General features: G+C 45.9%; 2 non-coding genes across 2 annotated transcripts; both read left to right on the forward strand.

Annotated features, from left to right (window-relative positions):
- Window positions 1-16,523: 16,523 nt before the first annotated feature.
- Window positions 16,524-16,596, forward strand: TRNAA-AGC (transfer RNA alanine (anticodon AGC)). Its single transcript has one exon. It is a non-coding gene; the product is annotated as a tRNA-Ala (tRNA).
- Window positions 16,597-18,120: 1,524 nt separating this feature from the next.
- Window positions 18,121-18,193, forward strand: TRNAA-AGC (transfer RNA alanine (anticodon AGC)). Its single transcript has one exon. It is a non-coding gene; the product is annotated as a tRNA-Ala (tRNA).
- Window positions 18,194-18,265: the final 72 nt, after the last annotated feature.

The raw sequence follows: 18,265 nt of genomic DNA on the forward strand, positions 1-18,265 counted from the left end.
GCCCATAACCCAGAGGTCGATGGATCGAAACCATCCTCTTCTAGGAGATCATTTTTATAGAAGTCGACAAATCTCTTCTGTCAACACAAACGCGTTTCTGATCAAAAATATAAACCAAAGGCCCAAATCCCTGCTCATCGCATGCTGATGGACAAAGAAGAATTCCCCACATCACAGCATTTCCTATAGCCCGGGTGTTTTTCAGCCCCACAGCCAAAAAGACCAATGGCTCTGCATGCGTTTTTGCTACGTCGCAACTTTCTTCTCCAAATTATTAAGGCTTTTTTCATGCCTTACCACTCAGTTCTGCACATATGTGCAAAGGGTTTGCTTGGAAGAGGTGTGCATGTATTCATAAGCCACCCGTCACCCTATAAACTCCTCCGATGATCTTCTACTATATCAAAATGGTATCCGCACTTAAAAAAAAAAAAAAAAAAAAAAGCGATCTACTTTTCAGAAATCAGTTGCCATGTAACAATGCAACGTCACACCTGACTTTATGTGAAAGCCACCACAGGGTGTGGGAAGAAAGTAAAGGCAAGTCTACCATGCCAGGGGGATTAGCTCAAGTGGTAGAGCGCTCGCTTAGCATGCGAGAAGTAGCGGGATCGATGCCCGCATTCTCCAAAGCTGATTTTTTTTTCCACATGGTAGTAGAGAGTTTCTTTTTACCTCATGCTCAAGGCTCCAACAGCTAAAACTAGGAGGCTTTCTAGCATGACCAAAACATGCCTTCGATAGCTCAGCTGGTAGAGCGGAGGACTGTAGCAGTAAATTAGCAATCCTTAGGTCGCTGGTTCAATTCCGGCTCAAAGGAATATTTTGTGAATTCTATCGGATGGTTCATCCTCCTGGTCAACACAGCCCAAGTATGCTCCTTCTGTCCATCTACAACTGGTCTTTTAGAAAGGTTTCCTCCGTTGTACCCGAGGAGGTCAAAACAAAGGCAGAGAGCAACAGAGATTTACTTGTTGGGAGAGCAGCTCAGCTGAAACCCAACATGGAATCTTTTCCACCCATAACATGCGATGCCAGCAAAAGAGACCATGGTCCCTGGGAAAACACAGCTAAGCTCCTTCCATCTATCGACAAAGAGCTCTTTTAGAAAGGTCTCTTCTGTTGTATCTAGGGAGTTCAAAGGGTAGGTAGCGAGCAAGCAACAGGGCTTTTTATTGGAAGAGCAGATGAAAGCCAACATGGAATCTTCTTCCCCCGTAGCATGCTACTCAAGCAAGAGTGGCCCACGTCCCTGGGTGTGCTTGAACCACCAACCTTTCGGTTAACAGCCGAACGTGCTAACCTATTGCGCCACAGAGACGCAGATGTCTGGCCTTTAAGCGGGAACTCGCAGCCAGTCCAGGCGCAGTTTCCTCAGGGGAACCTTTGAACATAATATGACAAAAAGAAATCAGCAAAAACAAAGAGACAATTGCCGGTGCTCAGTAGAGCTCAAGTTGCCGACAATAAGATCCTGCTGTCGGATTCCATCCCATAGACATCCTCCATTCTAGTCACTTTTCAAAAGTCAGTCAATAAGTAAAATTCTCCTCAAGGTAGTAACATCCAGCAGCAGAGTGGCGCAGTGGAAGCGTGCTGGGCCCATAACCCAGAGGTCGATGGATAGAAACCATCCTCTGCTAGGAGATCATTTTTATAGAAGTCGCCAAATCTCTTCTGTCAACACAAACGCGTTTCTGATCAAAAATATAAACCAAAGGCCCAAATCCCTGCTCATCGCATGCTGATGGACAAAGAAGAATTCCCCACGTCACAGCATTTCCTATAGCCCGGGTGTTTTTCAGCCCCACAGCCAAAAAGACCAATGGCTCTGCATGCGTTTTTGCTACGTCGCAACTTTCTTCTCCAAAATATTAAGGCTTTTTTCATGCCTTACCACTCAGTTCTGCACATATATGCAAAGGGTTTGCTTGGAAGAGGTGTGCATGTATTCATAAGCCACCCGTCACCCTATAAACTCCTCCGATGATCTTCTACTATGGCAAAATGGTATCCGCACTTAAAAAAAAAAAAAAAGAAGCGATCTACTTTTCAGAAATCAGTTGCCATGTAACAATGCAATGTCACACCTGACTTTATGTGAAAGCCACCACAGGGTGTGGGAAGAAAGTAAAGGCAAGTCTACCATGCCAGGGGGGATTAGCTCAAGTGGTAGAGCGCTCGCTTAGCATGCGAGAGGTAGCGGAATCGATGCCCGCATTCTCCAAAACTGATTCTTTTTTTTCACATGGTAGTAGAGAGTTTCTTTTTACCTCATGCTCAAGGCTCCAACAGCTAAAACTAGGAGGCTTTCAACCATGAGCAAAACGTGCCTTCGATAGCTCAGCTGGTAGAGTGGAGGACTGTAGCAGTAAATTAGCAATCCTTAGGTCGCTGGTTCAATTCCGGCTCAAAGGAATGTTTTGTGAATTCTATCGGATGGTTCATCCTCCTGGTCAACACAGCCCAGCTATGCTCCTTCTGTCCATCTACAACAGGTCTTTTAGAAAGGTTTACTCCGTTGTACCTGAGGAGGTCAAAACAAAGGCAGAGAGCAACAGAGATTTACTTGTTGGGAGAGCAGCTCAGCTGAAACCCAACATGGAATCTTTTCCACCCATAACATGCGATGCCAGCAAAAGAGACCATGGTGCCTGGGAAAACACGGCTAAGCTCCTTCCATCTATCGACAAAGAGCTCTTTTAGAAAGGTCTCTTCTATTGTATCTAGGGAGTTCAAAAGGTAGGTAGCGAGCAACAGGGCTTTTTATTGGAAGAGCAGATGAAAGCCAACGTGAAATCTTCTTCCCCCGTAGCATGCTACTCAATCAAAAGTGGCCCACATCCCCGGGTGGGCTTGAACCACCAACCTTTCGGTTAACAGCCGAACGCACTAACCGATTGCGCCACAGAGACGCAGATGTCTGGCCTTTCCGAGGGAACTCCCAGCCAGGTCAGGCGCAGTTTCCTCAGGGGAACCTTTGAACATAATATGACAAAAAGAAATCAGCAAAAACAAAGAGACAATTGCCGGTGCTCAGTAGAGCTCAAGTTGCCGACAATAAGATCCTGCTGTCGGATTCCATCCCATAGACATCCTCCATTCTAGTCACTTTTCAAAAGTCAGTCGATAAGTACAATTCTCCTCAACGTAGTAGCATCCAGCAGCAGAGTGGCGCAGTGGAAGCGTGCTGGGCCCATAACCCAGAGGTCGATGGATCGAAACCATCCTCTGCTAGGAGATCATTTTTATAGAAGTCGACAAATCTCTTCTGTCAACACAAACGCGTTTCTGATCAAAAATATAAACCAAAGGCCCAAATCCCTGCTCATCGCATGCTGATGGACAAAGAAGAATTCCCCACGTCACAGCATTTCCTATAGCCCGGGTGTTTTTCAGCCCCACAGCCAAAAAAACCAATGGCTCTGCATGCGTTTTTGCTACGTCGCAACTTTCTTCTCCAAATTATTAAGGGTTTTTTCATGCCTTACCAATCAGTTCTGCACATATATGCAAAGGGTTTGCTTGGAAGAGGTGTGCATGTATTCATAAGCCACCCGTCACCCTATAAACTCCTCCGATGATCTTCTACTATGGCAAAATGGTATCCGCACTTAAAAAAAAAAAAAAAAAAAAAAGCGATCTACTTTTCAGAAATCAGTTGCCATGTAACAATGCAACGTCACACCTGACTTTATGTGAAAGCCACCACAGGGTGTGGGAAGAAAGTAAAGGCAAGTCTACCATGCCAGGGGGATTAGCTCAAGTGGTAGAGCGCTCGCTTAGCATGCGAGAAGTAGCGGGATCGATGCCCGCATTCTCCAAAGCTGATTTTTTTTTCCACATGGTAGTAGAGAGTTTCTTTTTACCTCATGCTCAAGGCTCCAACAGCTAAAACTAGGAGGCTTTCTAGCATGACCAAAACATGCCTTCGATAGCTCAGCTGGTAGAGCGGAGGACTGTAGCAGTAAATTAGCAATCCTTAGGTCGCTGGTTCAATTCCGGCTCAAAGGAATATTTTGTGAATTCTATCGGATGGTTCATCCTCCTGGTCAACACAGCCCAAGTATGCTCCTTCTGTCCATCTACAACTGGTCTTTTAGAAAGGTTTCCTCCGTTGTACCCGAGGAGGTCAAAACAAAGGCAGAGAGCAACAGAGATTTACTTGTTGGGAGAGCAGCTCAGCTGAAACCCAACATGGAATCTTTTCCACCCATAACATGCGATGCCAGCAAAAGAGACCATGGTCCCTGGGAAAACACAGCTAAGCTCCTTCCATCTATCGACAAAGAGCTCTTTTAGAAAGGTCTCTTCTGTTGTATCTAGGGAGTTCAAAGGGTAGGTAGCGAGCAAGCAACAGGGCTTTTTATTGGAAGAGCAGATGAAAGCCAACATGGAATCTTCTTCCCCCGTAGCATGCTACTCAAGCAAGAGTGGCCCACGTCCCTGGGTGTGCTTGAACCACCAACCTTTCGGTTAACAGCCGAACGTGCTAACCTATTGCGCCACAGAGACGCAGATGTCTGGCCTTTAAGCGGGAACTCGCAGCCAGTCCAGGCGCAGTTTCCTCAGGGGAACCTTTGAACATAATATGACAAAAAGAAATCAGCAAAAACAAAGAGACAATTGCCGGTGCTCAGTAGAGCTCAAGTTGCCGACAATAAGATCCTGCTGTCGGATTCCATCCCATAGACATCCTCCATTCTAGTCACTTTTCAAAAGTCAGTCAATAAGTAAAATTCTCCTCAAGGTAGTAACATCCAGCAGCAGAGTGGCGCAGTGGAAGCGTGCTGGGCCCATAACCCAGAGGTCGATGGATAGAAACCATCCTCTGCTAGGAGATCATTTTTATAGAAGTCGCCAAATCTCTTCTGTCAACACAAACGCGTTTCTGATCAAAAATATAAACCAAAGGCCCAAATCCCTGCTCATCGCATGCTGATGGACAAAGAAGAATTCCCCACGTCACAGCATTTCCTATAGCCCGGGTGTTTTTCAGCCCCACAGCCAAAAAGACCAATGGCTCTGCATGCGTTTTTGCTACGTCGCAACTTTCTTCTCCAAAATATTAAGGCTTTTTTCATGCCTTACCACTCAGTTCTGCACATATATGCAAAGGGTTTGCTTGGAAGAGGTGTGCATGTATTCATAAGCCACCCGTCACCCTATAAACTCCTCCGATGATCTTCTACTATGGCAAAATGGTATCCGCACTTAAAAAAAAAAAAAAAGAAGCGATCTACTTTTCAGAAATCAGTTGCCATGTAACAATGCAACGTCACACCTGACTTTATGTGAAAGCCACCACAGGGTGTGGGAAGAAAGTAAAGGCAAGTCTACCATGCCAGGGGGGATTAGCTCAAGTGGTAGAGCGCTCGCTTAGCATGCGAGAGGTAGCGGAATCGATGCCCGCATTCTCCAAAGCTGATTCTTTTTTTTCACATGGTAGTAGAGAGTTTCTTTTTACCTCATGCTCAAGGCTCCAACAGCTAAAACTAGGAGGCTTTCAACCATGAGCAAAACGTGCCTTCGATAGCTCAGCTGGTAGAGTGGAGGACTGTAGCAGTAAATTAGCAATCCTTAGGTCGCTGGTTCAATTCTGGCTCAAAGGAATGTTTTGTGAATTCTATCGGATGGTTCATCCTCCTGGTCAACACAGCCCAGCTATGCTCCTTCTGTCCATCTACAACAGGTCTTTTAGAAAGGTTTACTCCGTTGTACCTGAGGAGGTCAAAACAAAGGCAGAGAGCAACAGAGATTTACTTGTTGGGAGAGCAGCTCAGCTGAAACCCAACATGGAATCTTTTCCACCCATAACATGCGATGCCAGCAAAAGAGACCATGGTGCCTGGGAAAACACGGCTAAGCTCCTTCCATCTATCGACAAAGAGCTCTTTTAGAAAGGTCTCTTCTATTGTATCTAGGGAGTTCAAAAGGTAGGTAGCGAGCAACAGGGCTTTTTATTGGAAGAGCAGATGAAAGCCAACGTGAAATCTTCTTCCCCCGTAGCATGCTACCCAATCAAAAGTGGCCCACATCCCCGGGTGGGCTTGAACCACCAACCTTTCGGTTAACAGCCGAACGCACTAACCGATTGCGCCACAGAGACGCAGATGTCTGGCCTTTCCGAGGGAACTCCCAGCCAGGTCAGGCGCAGTTTCCTCAGGGGAACCTTTGAACATAATATGACAAAAAGAAATCAGCAAAAACAAAGAGACAATTGCCGGTGCTCAGTAGAGCTCAAGTTGCCGACAATAAGATCCTGCTGTCGGATTCCATCCCATAGACATCCTCCATTCTAGTCACTTTTCAAAAGTCAGTCGATAAGTACAATTCTCCTCAAGGTAGTAGCATCCAGCAGCAGAGTGGCGCAGTGGAAGTGTGCTGGGCCCATAACCCAGAGGTCGATGGATCGAAACCATCCTCTGCTATGTGATCATTTTCATAGAAGTCGCCAAATCTCTTCTGTCAACACAAACGCGTTTCTGATCAAAAATATAAACCAAAGGCCCAAATCCCTGCTCATCGCATGCTGATGGACAAAGAAGAATTCCCCACATCACAGCATTTCCTATAGCCCGGGTGTTTTTCAGCCCCACAGCCAAAAAGACCAATGGCTCTGCATGTGTTTTTGCTACGTCGCAACTTTCTTCTCCAAATTATTAAGGCTTTTTTCATGCCTTACCACTCAGTTCTGCACACATGTGCAAAGGGTTTGCTTGGAAGAGGTGTGCATGTATTCATAAGCCACCCGTCACCCTATAAACTCCTCCGATGATCTTCTACTATATCAAAATGGTATCCGCAATTAAAAAAAAAAAAAAAAAAAAGCGATCTACTTTTCAGAAATCAGTTGCCATGTAACAATGCAACGTCACACCTGACTTTATGTGAAAGCCACCACAGGGTGTGGGAAGAAAGTAAAGGCAAGTCTACCATGCCAGGGGGATTAGCTCAAGTGGTAGAGCGCTCGCTTAGCATGCGAGAAGTAGAGGGATCGATGCCCGCATTCTCCAAAGCTGATTTTTTTTTTCACATGGTAGTAGAGAGTTTCTTTTTACCTCATGCTCAAGGCTCCAACAGCTAAAACTAGGAGGCTTTCTAGCATGACCAAAACATGCCTTCGATAGCTCAGCTGGTAGAGCGGAGGACTGTAGCAGTAAATTAGCAATCCTTAGGTCGCTGGTTCAATTCCGGCTCAAAGGAATATTTTGTGAATTCTATCGGATGGTTCATCCTCCTGGTCAACACAGCCCAAGTATGCTCCTTCTGTCCATCTACAACTGGTCTTTTAGAAAGGTTTCCTCCGTTGTACCCGAGGAGGTCAAAACAAAGGCAGAGAGCAACAGAGATTTACTTGTTGGGAGAGCAGCTCAGCTGAAACCCAACATGGAATCTTTTCCACCCATAACATGCGATGCCAGCAAAAGAGACCATGGTCCCTGGGAAAACACGGCTAAGCTCCTTCCATCTATCGACAAAGAGCTCTTTTAGAAAGGTCTCTTCTGTTGTATCTAGGGAGTTCAAAGGGTAGGTAGCGAGCAAGCAACAGGGCTTTTTATTGGAAGAGCAGATGAAAGCCAACATGGAATCTTCTTCCCCCGTAGCATGCTACTCAAGCAAGAGTGGCCCACGTCCCTGGGTGTGCTTGAACCACCAACCTTTCGGTTAACAGCCGAACGTGCTAACCTATTGCGCCACAGAGACGCAGATGTCTGGCCTTTAAGCGGGAACTCGCAGCCAGTCCAGGCGCAGTTTCCTCAGGGGAACCTTTGAACATAATATGACAAAAAGAAATCAGCAAAAACAAAGAGACAATTGCCGGTGCTCAGTAGAGCTCAAGTTGCCGACAATAAGATCCTGCTGTCGGATTCCATCCCATAGACATCCTCCATTCTAGTCACTTTTCAAAAGTCAGTCAATAAGTAAAATTCTCCTCAAAGTAGTAACATCCAGCAGCAGAGTGGCACAGTGGAAGCGTGCTGGGCCCATAACCCAGAGGTCGATGGATAGAAACCATCCTCTGCTAGGAGATCATTTTTATAGAAGTCGCCAAATCTCTTCTGTCAACACAAACGCGTTTCTGATCAAAAATATAAACCAAAGGCCCAAATCCCTGCTCATCGCATGCTGATGGACAAAGAAGAATTCCCCACGTCACAGCATTTCCTATAGCCCGGGTGTTTTTCAGCCCCACAGCCAAAAAGACCAATGGCTCTGCATGCGTTTTTGCTACGTCGCAACTTTCTTCTCCAAAATATTAAGGCTTTTTTCATGCCTTACCACTCAGTTCTGCACATATATGCAAAGGGTTTGCTTGGAAGAGGTGTGCATGTATTCATAAGCCACCCGTCACCCTATAAACTCCTCCGATGATCTTCTACTATGGCAAAATGGTATCCGCACTTAAAAAAAAAAAAAAAGAAGCGATCTACTTTTCAGAAATCAGTTGCCATGTAACAATGCAATGTCACACCTGACTTTATGTGAAAGCCACCACAGGGTGTGGGAAGAAAGTAAAGGCAAGTCTACCATGCCAGGGGGGATTAGCTCAAGTGGTAGAGCGCTCGCTTAGCATGCGAGAGGTAGCGGAATCGATGCCCGCATTCTCCAAAACTGATTCTTTTTTTTCACATGGTAGTAGAGAGTTTCTTTTTACCTCATGCTCAAGGCTCCAACAGCTAAAACTAGGAGGCTTTCAACCATGAGCAAAACGTGCCTTCGATAGCTCAGCTGGTAGAGTGGAGGACTGTAGCAGTAAATTAGCAATCCTTAGGTCGCTGGTTCAATTCCGGCTCAAAGGAATGTTTTGTGAATTCTATCGGATGGTTCATCCTCCTGGTCAACACAGCCCAGCTATGCTCCTTCTGTCCATCTACAACAGGTCTTTTAGAAAGGTTTACTCCGTTGTACCTGAGGAGGTCAAAACAAAGGCAGAGAGCAACAGAGATTTACTTGTTGGGAGAGCAGCTCAGCTGAAACCCAACATGGAATCTTTTCCACCCATAACATGCGATGCCAGCAAAAGAGACCATGGTGCCTGGGAAAACACGGCTAAGCTCCTTCCATCTATCGACAAAGAGCTCTTTTAGAAAGGTCTCTTCTATTGTATCTAGGGAGTTCAAAAGGTAGGTAGCGAGCAACAGGGCTTTTTATTGGAAGAGCAGATGAAAGCCAACGTGAAATCTTCTTCCCCCGTAGCATGCTACTCAATCAAAAGTGGCCCACATCCCCGGGTGGGCTTGAACCACCAACCTTTCGGTTAACAGCCGAACGCACTAACCGATTGCGCCACAGAGACGCAGATGTCTGGCCTTTCCGAGGGAACTCCCAGCCAGGTCAGGCGCAGTTTCCTCAGGGGAACCTTTGAACATAATATGACAAAAAGAAATCAGCAAAAACAAAGAGACAATTGCCGGTGCTCAGTAGAGCTCAAGTTGCCGACAATAAGATCCTGCTGTCGGATTCCATCCCATAGACATCCTCCATTCTAGTCACTTTTCAAAAGTCAGTCGATAAGTACAATTCTCCTCAACGTAGTAGCATCCAGCAGCAGAGTGGCGCAGTGGAAGCGTGCTGGGCCCATAACCCAGAGGTCGATGGATCGAAACCATCCTCTGCTAGGAGATCATTTTTATAGAAGTCGACAAATCTCTTCTGTCAACACAAACGCGTTTCTGATCAAAAATATAAACCAAAGGCCCAAATCCCTGCTCATCGCATGCTGATGGACAAAGAAGAATTCCCCACGTCACAGCATTTCCTATAGCCCGGGTGTTTTTCAGCCCCACAGCCAAAAAAACCAATGGCTCTGCATGCGTTTTTGCTACGTCGCAACTTTCTTCTCCAAATTATTAAGGGTTTTTTCATGCCTTACCAATCAGTTCTGCACATATATGCAAAGGGTTTGCTTGGAAGAGGTGTGCATGTATTCATAAGCCACCCGTCACCCTATAAACTCCTCCGATGATCTTCTACTATGGCAAAATGGTATCCGCACTTAAAAAAAAAAAAAAAAAAAAAAGCGATCTACTTTTCAGAAATCAGTTGCCATGTAACAATGCAACGTCACACCTGACTTTATGTGAAAGCCACCACAGGGTGTGGGAAGAAAGTAAAGGCAAGTCTACCATGCCAGGGGGATTAGCTCAAGTGGTAGAGCGCTCGCTTAGCATGCGAGAAGTAGCGGGATCGATGCCCGCATTCTCCAAAGCTGATTTTTTTTTCCACATGGTAGTAGAGAGTTTCTTTTTACCTCATGCTCAAGGCTCCAACAGCTAAAACTAGGAGGCTTTCTAGCATGACCAAAACATGCCTTCGATAGCTCAGCTGGTAGAGCGGAGGACTGTAGCAGTAAATTAGCAATCCTTAGGTCGCTGGTTCAATTCCGGCTCAAAGGAATATTTTGTGAATTCTATCGGATGGTTCATCCTCCTGGTCAACACAGCCCAAGTATGCTCCTTCTGTCCATCTACAACTGGTCTTTTAGAAAGGTTTCCTCCGTTGTACCCGAGGAGGTCAAAACAAAGGCAGAGAGCAACAGAGATTTACTTGTTGGGAGAGCAGCTCAGCTGAAACCCAACATGGAATCTTTTCCACCCATAACATGCGATGCCAGCAAAAGAGACCATGGTCCCTGGGAAAACACAGCTAAGCTCCTTCCATCTATCGACAAAGAGCTCTTTTAGAAAGGTCTCTTCTGTTGTATCTAGGGAGTTCAAAGGGTAGGTAGCGAGCAAGCAACAGGGCTTTTTATTGGAAGAGCAGATGAAAGCCAACATGGAATCTTCTTCCCCCGTAGCATGCTACTCAAGCAAGAGTGGCCCACGTCCCTGGGTGTGCTTGAACCACCAACCTTTCGGTTAACAGCCGAACGTGCTAACCTATTGCGCCACAGAGACGCAGATGTCTGGCCTTTAAGCGGGAACTCGCAGCCAGTCCAGGCGCAGTTTCCTCAGGGGAACCTTTGAACATAATATGACAAAAAGAAATCAGCAAAAACAAAGAGACAATTGCCGGTGCTCAGTAGAGCTCAAGTTGCCGACAATAAGATCCTGCTGTCGGATTCCATCCCATAGACATCCTCCATTCTAGTCACTTTTCAAAAGTCAGTCAATAAGTAAAATTCTCCTCAAGGTAGTAACATCCAGCAGCAGAGTGGCGCAGTGGAAGCGTGCTGGGCCCATAACCCAGAGGTCGATGGATAGAAACCATCCTCTGCTAGGAGATCATTTTTATAGAAGTCGCCAAATCTCTTCTGTCAACACAAACGCGTTTCTGATCAAAAATATAAACCAAAGGCCCAAATCCCTGCTCATCGCATGCTGATGGACAAAGAAGAATTCCCCACGTCACAGCATTTCCTATAGCCCGGGTGTTTTTCAGCCCCACAGCCAAAAAGACCAATGGCTCTGCATGCGTTTTTGCTACGTCGCAACTTTCTTCTCCAAAATATTAAGGCTTTTTTCATGCCTTACCACTCAGTTCTGCACATATATGCAAAGGGTTTGCTTGGAAGAGGTGTGCATGTATTCATAAGCCACCCGTCACCCTATAAACTCCTCCGATGATCTTCTACTATGGCAAAATGGTATCCGCACTTAAAAAAAAAAAAAAAGAAGCGATCTACTTTTCAGAAATCAGTTGCCATGTAACAATGCAACGTCACACCTGACTTTATGTGAAAGCCACCACAGGGTGTGGGAAGAAAGTAAAGGCAAGTCTACCATGCCAGGGGGGATTAGCTCAAGTGGTAGAGCGCTCGCTTAGCATGCGAGAGGTAGCGGAATCGATGCCCGCATTCTCCAAAGCTGATTCTTTTTTTTCACATGGTAGTAGAGAGTTTCTTTTTACCTCATGCTCAAGGCTCCAACAGCTAAAACTAGGAGGCTTTCAACCATGAGCAAAACGTGCCTTCGATAGCTCAGCTGGTAGAGTGGAGGACTGTAGCAGTAAATTAGCAATCCTTAGGTCGCTGGTTCAATTCTGGCTCAAAGGAATGTTTTGTGAATTCTATCGGATGGTTCATCCTCCTGGTCAACACAGCCCAGCTATGCTCCTTCTGTCCATCTACAACAGGTCTTTTAGAAAGGTTTACTCCGTTGTACCTGAGGAGGTCAAAACAAAGGCAGAGAGCAACAGAGATTTACTTGTTGGGAGAGCAGCTCAGCTGAAACCCAACATGGAATCTTTTCCACCCATAACATGCGATGCCAGCAAAAGAGACCATGGTGCCTGGGAAAACACGGCTAAGCTCCTTCCATCTATCGACAAAGAGCTCTTTTAGAAAGGTCTCTTCTATTGTATCTAGGGAGTTCAAAAGGTAGGTAGCGAGCAACAGGGCTTTTTATTGGAAGAGCAGATGAAAGCCAACGTGAAATCTTCTTCCCCCGTAGCATGCTACCCAATCAAAAGTGGCCCACATCCCCGGGTGGGCTTGAACCACCAACCTTTCGGTTAACAGCCGAACGCACTAACCGATTGCGCCACAGAGACGCAGATGTCTGGCCTTTCCGAGGGAACTCCCAGCCAGGTCAGGCGCAGTTTCCTCAGGGGAACCTTTGAACATAATATGACAAAAAGAAATCAGCAAAAACAAAGAGACAATTGCCGGTGCTCAGTAGAGCTCAAGTTGCCGACAATAAGATCCTGCTGTCGGATTCCATCCCATAGACATCCTCCATTCTAGTCACTTTTCAAAAGTCAGTCGATAAGTACAATTCTCCTCAAGGTAGTAGCATCCAGCAGCAGAGTGGCGCAGTGGAAGTGTGCTGGGCCCATAACCCAGAGGTCGATGGATCGAAACCATCCTCTGCTATGTGATCATTTTCATAGAAGTCGCCAAATCTCTTCTGTCAACACAAACGCGTTTCTGATCAAAAATATAAACCAAAGGCCCAAATCCCTGCTCATCGCATGCTGATGGACAAAGAAGAATTCCCCACATCACAGCATTTCCTATAGCCCGGGTGTTTTTCAGCCCCACAGCCAAAAAGACCAATGGCTCTGCATGTGTTTTTGCTACGTCGCAACTTTCTTCTCCAAATTATTAAGGCTTTTTTCATGCCTTACCACTCAGTTCTGCACACATGTGCAAAGGGTTTGCTTGGAAGAGGTGTGCATGTATTCATAAGCCACCCGTCACCCTATAAACTCCTCCGATGATCTTCTACTATATCAAAATGGTATCCGCAATTAAAAAAAAAAAAAAAAAAAAGCGATCTACTTTTCAGAAATCAGTTGCCATGTAACAATGCAACGTCACACCTGACTTTATGTGAAAGCCACCACAGGGTGTGGGAAGAAAGTAAAGGCAAGTCTACCATGCCAGGGGGATTAGCTCAAGTGGTAGAGCGCTCGCTTAGCATGCGAGAAGTAGAGGGATCGATGCCCGCATTCTCCAAAGCTGATTTTTTTTTTCACATGGTAGTAGAGAGTTTCTTTTTACCTCATGCTCAAGGCTCCAACAGCTAAAACTAGGAGGCTTTCTAGCATGACCAAAACATGCCTTCGATAGCTCAGCTGGTAGAGCGGAGGACTGTAGCAGTAAATTAGCAATCCTTAGGTCGCTGGTTCAATTCCGGCTCAAAGGAATATTTTGTGAATTCTATCGGATGGTTCATCCTCCTGGTCAACACAGCCCAAGTATGCTCCTTCTGTCCATCTACAACTGGTCTTTTAGAAAGGTTTCCTCCGTTGTACCCGAGGAGGTCAAAACAAAGGCAGAGAGCAACAGAGATTTACTTGTTGGGAGAGCAGCTCAGCTGAAACCCAACATGGAATCTTTTCCACCCATAACATGCGATGCCAGCAAAAGAGACCATGGTCCCTGGGAAAACACGGCTAAGCTCCTTCCATCTATCGACAAAGAGCTCTTTTAGAAAGGTCTCTTCTGTTGTATCTAGGGAGTTCAAAGGGTAGGTAGCGAGCAAGCAACAGGGCTTTTTATTGGAAGAGCAGATGAAAGCCAACATGGAATCTTCTTCCCCCGTAGCATGCTACTCAAGCAAGAGTGGCCCACGTCCCTGGGTGTGCTTGAACCACCAACCTTTCGGTTAACAGCCGAACGTGCTAACCTATTGCGCCACAGAGACGCAGATGTCTGGCCTTTAAGCGGGAACTCGCAGCCAGTCCAGGCGCAGTTTCCTCAGGGGAACCTTTGAACATAATATGACAAAAAGAAATCAGCAAAAACAAAGAGACAATTGCCGGTGCTCAGTAGAGCTCAAGTTGCCGACAATAAGATCCTGCTGTCGGATTCCATCCCATAGACATCCTCCATTCTAGTCACTTTTCAAAAGTCAGTCAATAAGTAAAATTCTCCTCAAAGTAGTAACATCCAGCAGCAGAGTGGCACAGTGGAAGCGTGCTGGGCCCATAACCCAGAGGTCGATGGATAGAAACCATCCTCTGCTAGGAGATCATTTTTATAGAAGTCGCCAAATCTCTTCTGTCAACACAAACGCGTTTCTGATCAAAAATATAAACCAAAGGCCCAAATCCCTGCTCATCGCATGCTGATGGACAAAGAAGAATTCCCCACGTCACAGCATTTCCTATAGCCCGGGTGTTTTTCAGCCCCACAGCCAAAAAGACCAATGGCTCTGCATGCGTTTTTGCTACGTCGCAACTTTCTTCTCCAAAATATTAAGGCTTTTTTCATGCCTTACCACTCAGTTCTGCACATATATGCAAAGGGTTTGCTTGGAAGAGGTGTGCATGTATTCATAAGCCACCCGTCACCCTATAAACTCCTCCGATGATCTTCTACTATGGCAAAATGGTATCCGCACTTAAAAAAAAAAAAAAAGAAGCGATCTACTTTTCAGAAATCAGTTGCCATGTAACAATGCAATGTCACACCTGACTTTATGTGAAAGCCACCACAGGGTGTGGGAAGAAAGTAAAGGCAAGTCTACCATGCCAGGGGGGATTAGCTCAAGTGGTAGAGCGCTCGCTTAGCATGCGAGAGGTAGCGGAATCGATGCCCGCATTCTCCAAAACTGATTCTTTTTTTTCACATGGTAGTAGAGAGTTTCTTTTTACCTCATGCTCAAGGCTCCAACAGCTAAAACTAGGAGGCTTTCAACCATGAGCAAAACGTGCCTTCGATAGCTCAGCTGGTAGAGTGGAGGACTGTAGCAGTAAATTAGCAATCCTTAGGTCGCTGGTTCAATTCCGGCTCAAAGGAATGTTTTGTGAATTCTATCGGATGGTTCATCCTCCTGGTCAACACAGCCCAGCTATGCTCCTTCTGTCCATCTACAACAGGTCTTTTAGAAAGGTTTACTCCGTTGTACCTGAGGAGGTCAAAACAAAGGCAGAGAGCAACAGAGATTTACTTGTTGGGAGAGCAGCTCAGCTGAAACCCAACATGGAATCTTTTCCACCCATAACATGCGATGCCAGCAAAAGAGACCATGGTGCCTGGGAAAACACGGCTAAGCTCCTTCCATCTATCGACAAAGAGCTCTTTTAGAAAGGTCTCTTCTATTGTATCTAGGGAGTTCAAAAGGTAGGTAGCGAGCAACAGGGCTTTTTATTGGAAGAGCAGATGAAAGCCAACGTGAAATCTTCTTCCCCCGTAGCATGCTACTCAATCAAAAGTGGCCCACATCCCCGGGTGGGCTTGAACCACCAACCTTTCGGTTAACAGCCGAACGCACTAACCGATTGCGCCACAGAGACGCAGATGTCTGGCCTTTCCGAGGGAACTCCCAGCCAGGTCAGGCGCAGTTTCCTCAGGGGAACCTTTGAACATAATATGACAAAAAGAAATCAGCAAAAACAAAGAGACAATTGCCGGTGCTCAGTAGAGCTCAAGTTGCCGACAATAAGATCCTGCTGTCGGATTCCATCCCATAGACATCCTCCATTCTAGTCACTTTTCAAAAGTCAGTCGATAAGTACAATTCTCCTCAACGTAGTAGCATCCAGCAGCAGAGTGGCGCAGTGGAAGCGTGCTGGGCCCATAACCCAGAGGTCGATGGATCGAAACCATCCTCTGCTAGGAGATCATTTTTATAGAAGTCGACAAATCTCTTCTGTCAACACAAACGCGTTTCTGATCAAAAATATAAACCAAAGGCCCAAATCCCTGCTCATCGCATGCTGATGGACAAAGAAGAATTCCCCACGTCACAGCATTTCCTATAGCCCGGGTGTTTTTCAGCCCCACAGCCAAAAAAACCAATGGCTCTGCATGCGTTTTTGCTACGTCGCAACTTTCTTCTCCAAATTATTAAGGGTTTTTTCATGCCTTACCAATCAGTTCTGCACATATATGCAAAGGGTTTGCTTGGAAGAGGTGTGCATGTATTCATAAGCCACCCGTCACCCTATAAACTCCTCCGATGATCTTCTACTATGGCAAAATGGTATCCGCACTTAAAAAAAAAAAAAAAAAAAAAAGCGATCTACTTTTCAGAAATCAGTTGCCATGTAACAATGCAACGTCACACCTGACTTTATGTGAAAGCCACCACAGGGTGTGGGAAGAAAGTAAAGGCAAGTCTACCATGCCAGGGGGATTAGCTCAAGTGGTAGAGCGCTCGCTTAGCATGCGAGAGGTAGCGGGATCGATGCCCGCATTCTCCAAAGCTGATTTTTTTTTTTCACATGGTAGTAGAGAGTTTCTTTTTACCTCATGCTCAAGGCTCCAACAGCTAAAACTAGGAGGCTTTCTAGCATGACCAAAACATGCCTTCGATAGCTCAGCTGGTAGAGCGGAGGACTGTAGCAGTAAATTAGCAATCCTTAGGTCGCTGGTTCAATTCCGGTTCAAAGGAATATTTTGTGAATTCTATCGGATGGTTCATCCTCCTGGTCAACACAGCCCAGGTATGCTCCTTCTGTCCATCTACAACTGGTCTTTTAGAAAGGTTTACTCCGTTGTACCCGAGGAGGTCAAAACAAAGGCAGAGAGCAACAGAGATTTACTTGTTGGGAGAGCAGCTCAGCTGAAAACCAACATGGAATCTTTTCCACCCATAACATGCGATGCCAGCAAAAGAGACCATGGTCCCTGGGAAAACACGGCTAAGCTCCTTCCCTCTATCGACAAAGAGCTCTTTTAGAAAGGTCTCTTCTGTTGTATCTAGGGAGTTCAAAAGGTAGGTAGCGAGCAACAGGGCTTTTTATTGGAAGAGCAGATGAAAGCCAACGTGGAATCTTCTTCCCCCGTAGCATGCTACTCAAGCAAAAGTGGCCCACATCCCTGGGTGGGCTTGAACCACCAACCTTTCGGTTAACAGCCAAACGCGCTAACCGATTGCGCCACAGAGACGCAGATGTCTGGCCTTTCTGCGGGAACTCCCAGCCAGGTCAGGCGCAGGTTCCTCAGGGGAACCTTTGAACATGATATGACAAAAAGAAATCAGCAAAAACAAAGAGACAATTGCCGGTGCTCAGTAGAGCTCAAGTTGCCGACAATAAGATCCTGCTGTCGGATTCCATCCCATAGACACCCTCCCTTCTAGTCACTTTTCAAAAGTCAGTCGATAAGTACAATTCTCCTCAAGGTAGTAGCATCCAGCAGCAGAGTGGCGCAGTGGAAGCGTGCTGGGCCCATAACCCAGAGGTCGATGGATCGAAACCATCCTCTGCTAGGAGATCATTTTTATAGAAGTCGACAAATCTCTTCTGTCAACACAAACGCGTTTCTGATCAAAAATATAAACCAAAGGCCCAAATCCCTGCTCATCGCATGCTGATGGACAAAGAAGAATTCCCCACGTCACAGCATTTCCTATAGCCCGGGTGTTTTTCAGCCCCACAGCCAAAAAAACCAATGGCTCTGCATGCGTTTTTGCTACGTTGCAACTTTCTTCTCCAAATTATTAAGGGTTTTTTCATGCCTTACCAATCAGTTCTGCACATATATGCAAAGGGTTTGCTTGGAAGAGGTGTGCATGTATTCATAAGCCACCCGTCACCCTATAAACTCCTCCGATGATCTTCTACTATGGCAAAATGGTATCCGCACTTAAAAAAAAAAAAAAAAAAAAAAGCGATCTACTTTTCAGAAATCAGTTGCCATGTAACAATGCAACGTCACACCTGACTTTATGTGAAAGCCACCACAGGGTGTGGGAAGAAAGTAAAGGCAAGTCTACCATGCCAGGGGGATTAGCTCAAGTGGTAGAGCGCTCGCTTAGCATGCGAGAGGTAGCGGGATCGATGCCCGCATTCTCCAAAGCTGATTTTTTTTTTTCACATGGTAGTAGAGAGTTTCTTTTTACCTCATGCTCAAGGCTCCAACAGCTAA

The sequence above is a fragment of the Anomaloglossus baeobatrachus genome, chromosome 3 (assembly GCF_048569485.1).
Source record: "Anomaloglossus baeobatrachus isolate aAnoBae1 chromosome 3, aAnoBae1.hap1, whole genome shotgun sequence".
Taxonomy (NCBI): Eukaryota; Metazoa; Chordata; class Amphibia; order Anura; family Aromobatidae; genus Anomaloglossus; species Anomaloglossus baeobatrachus.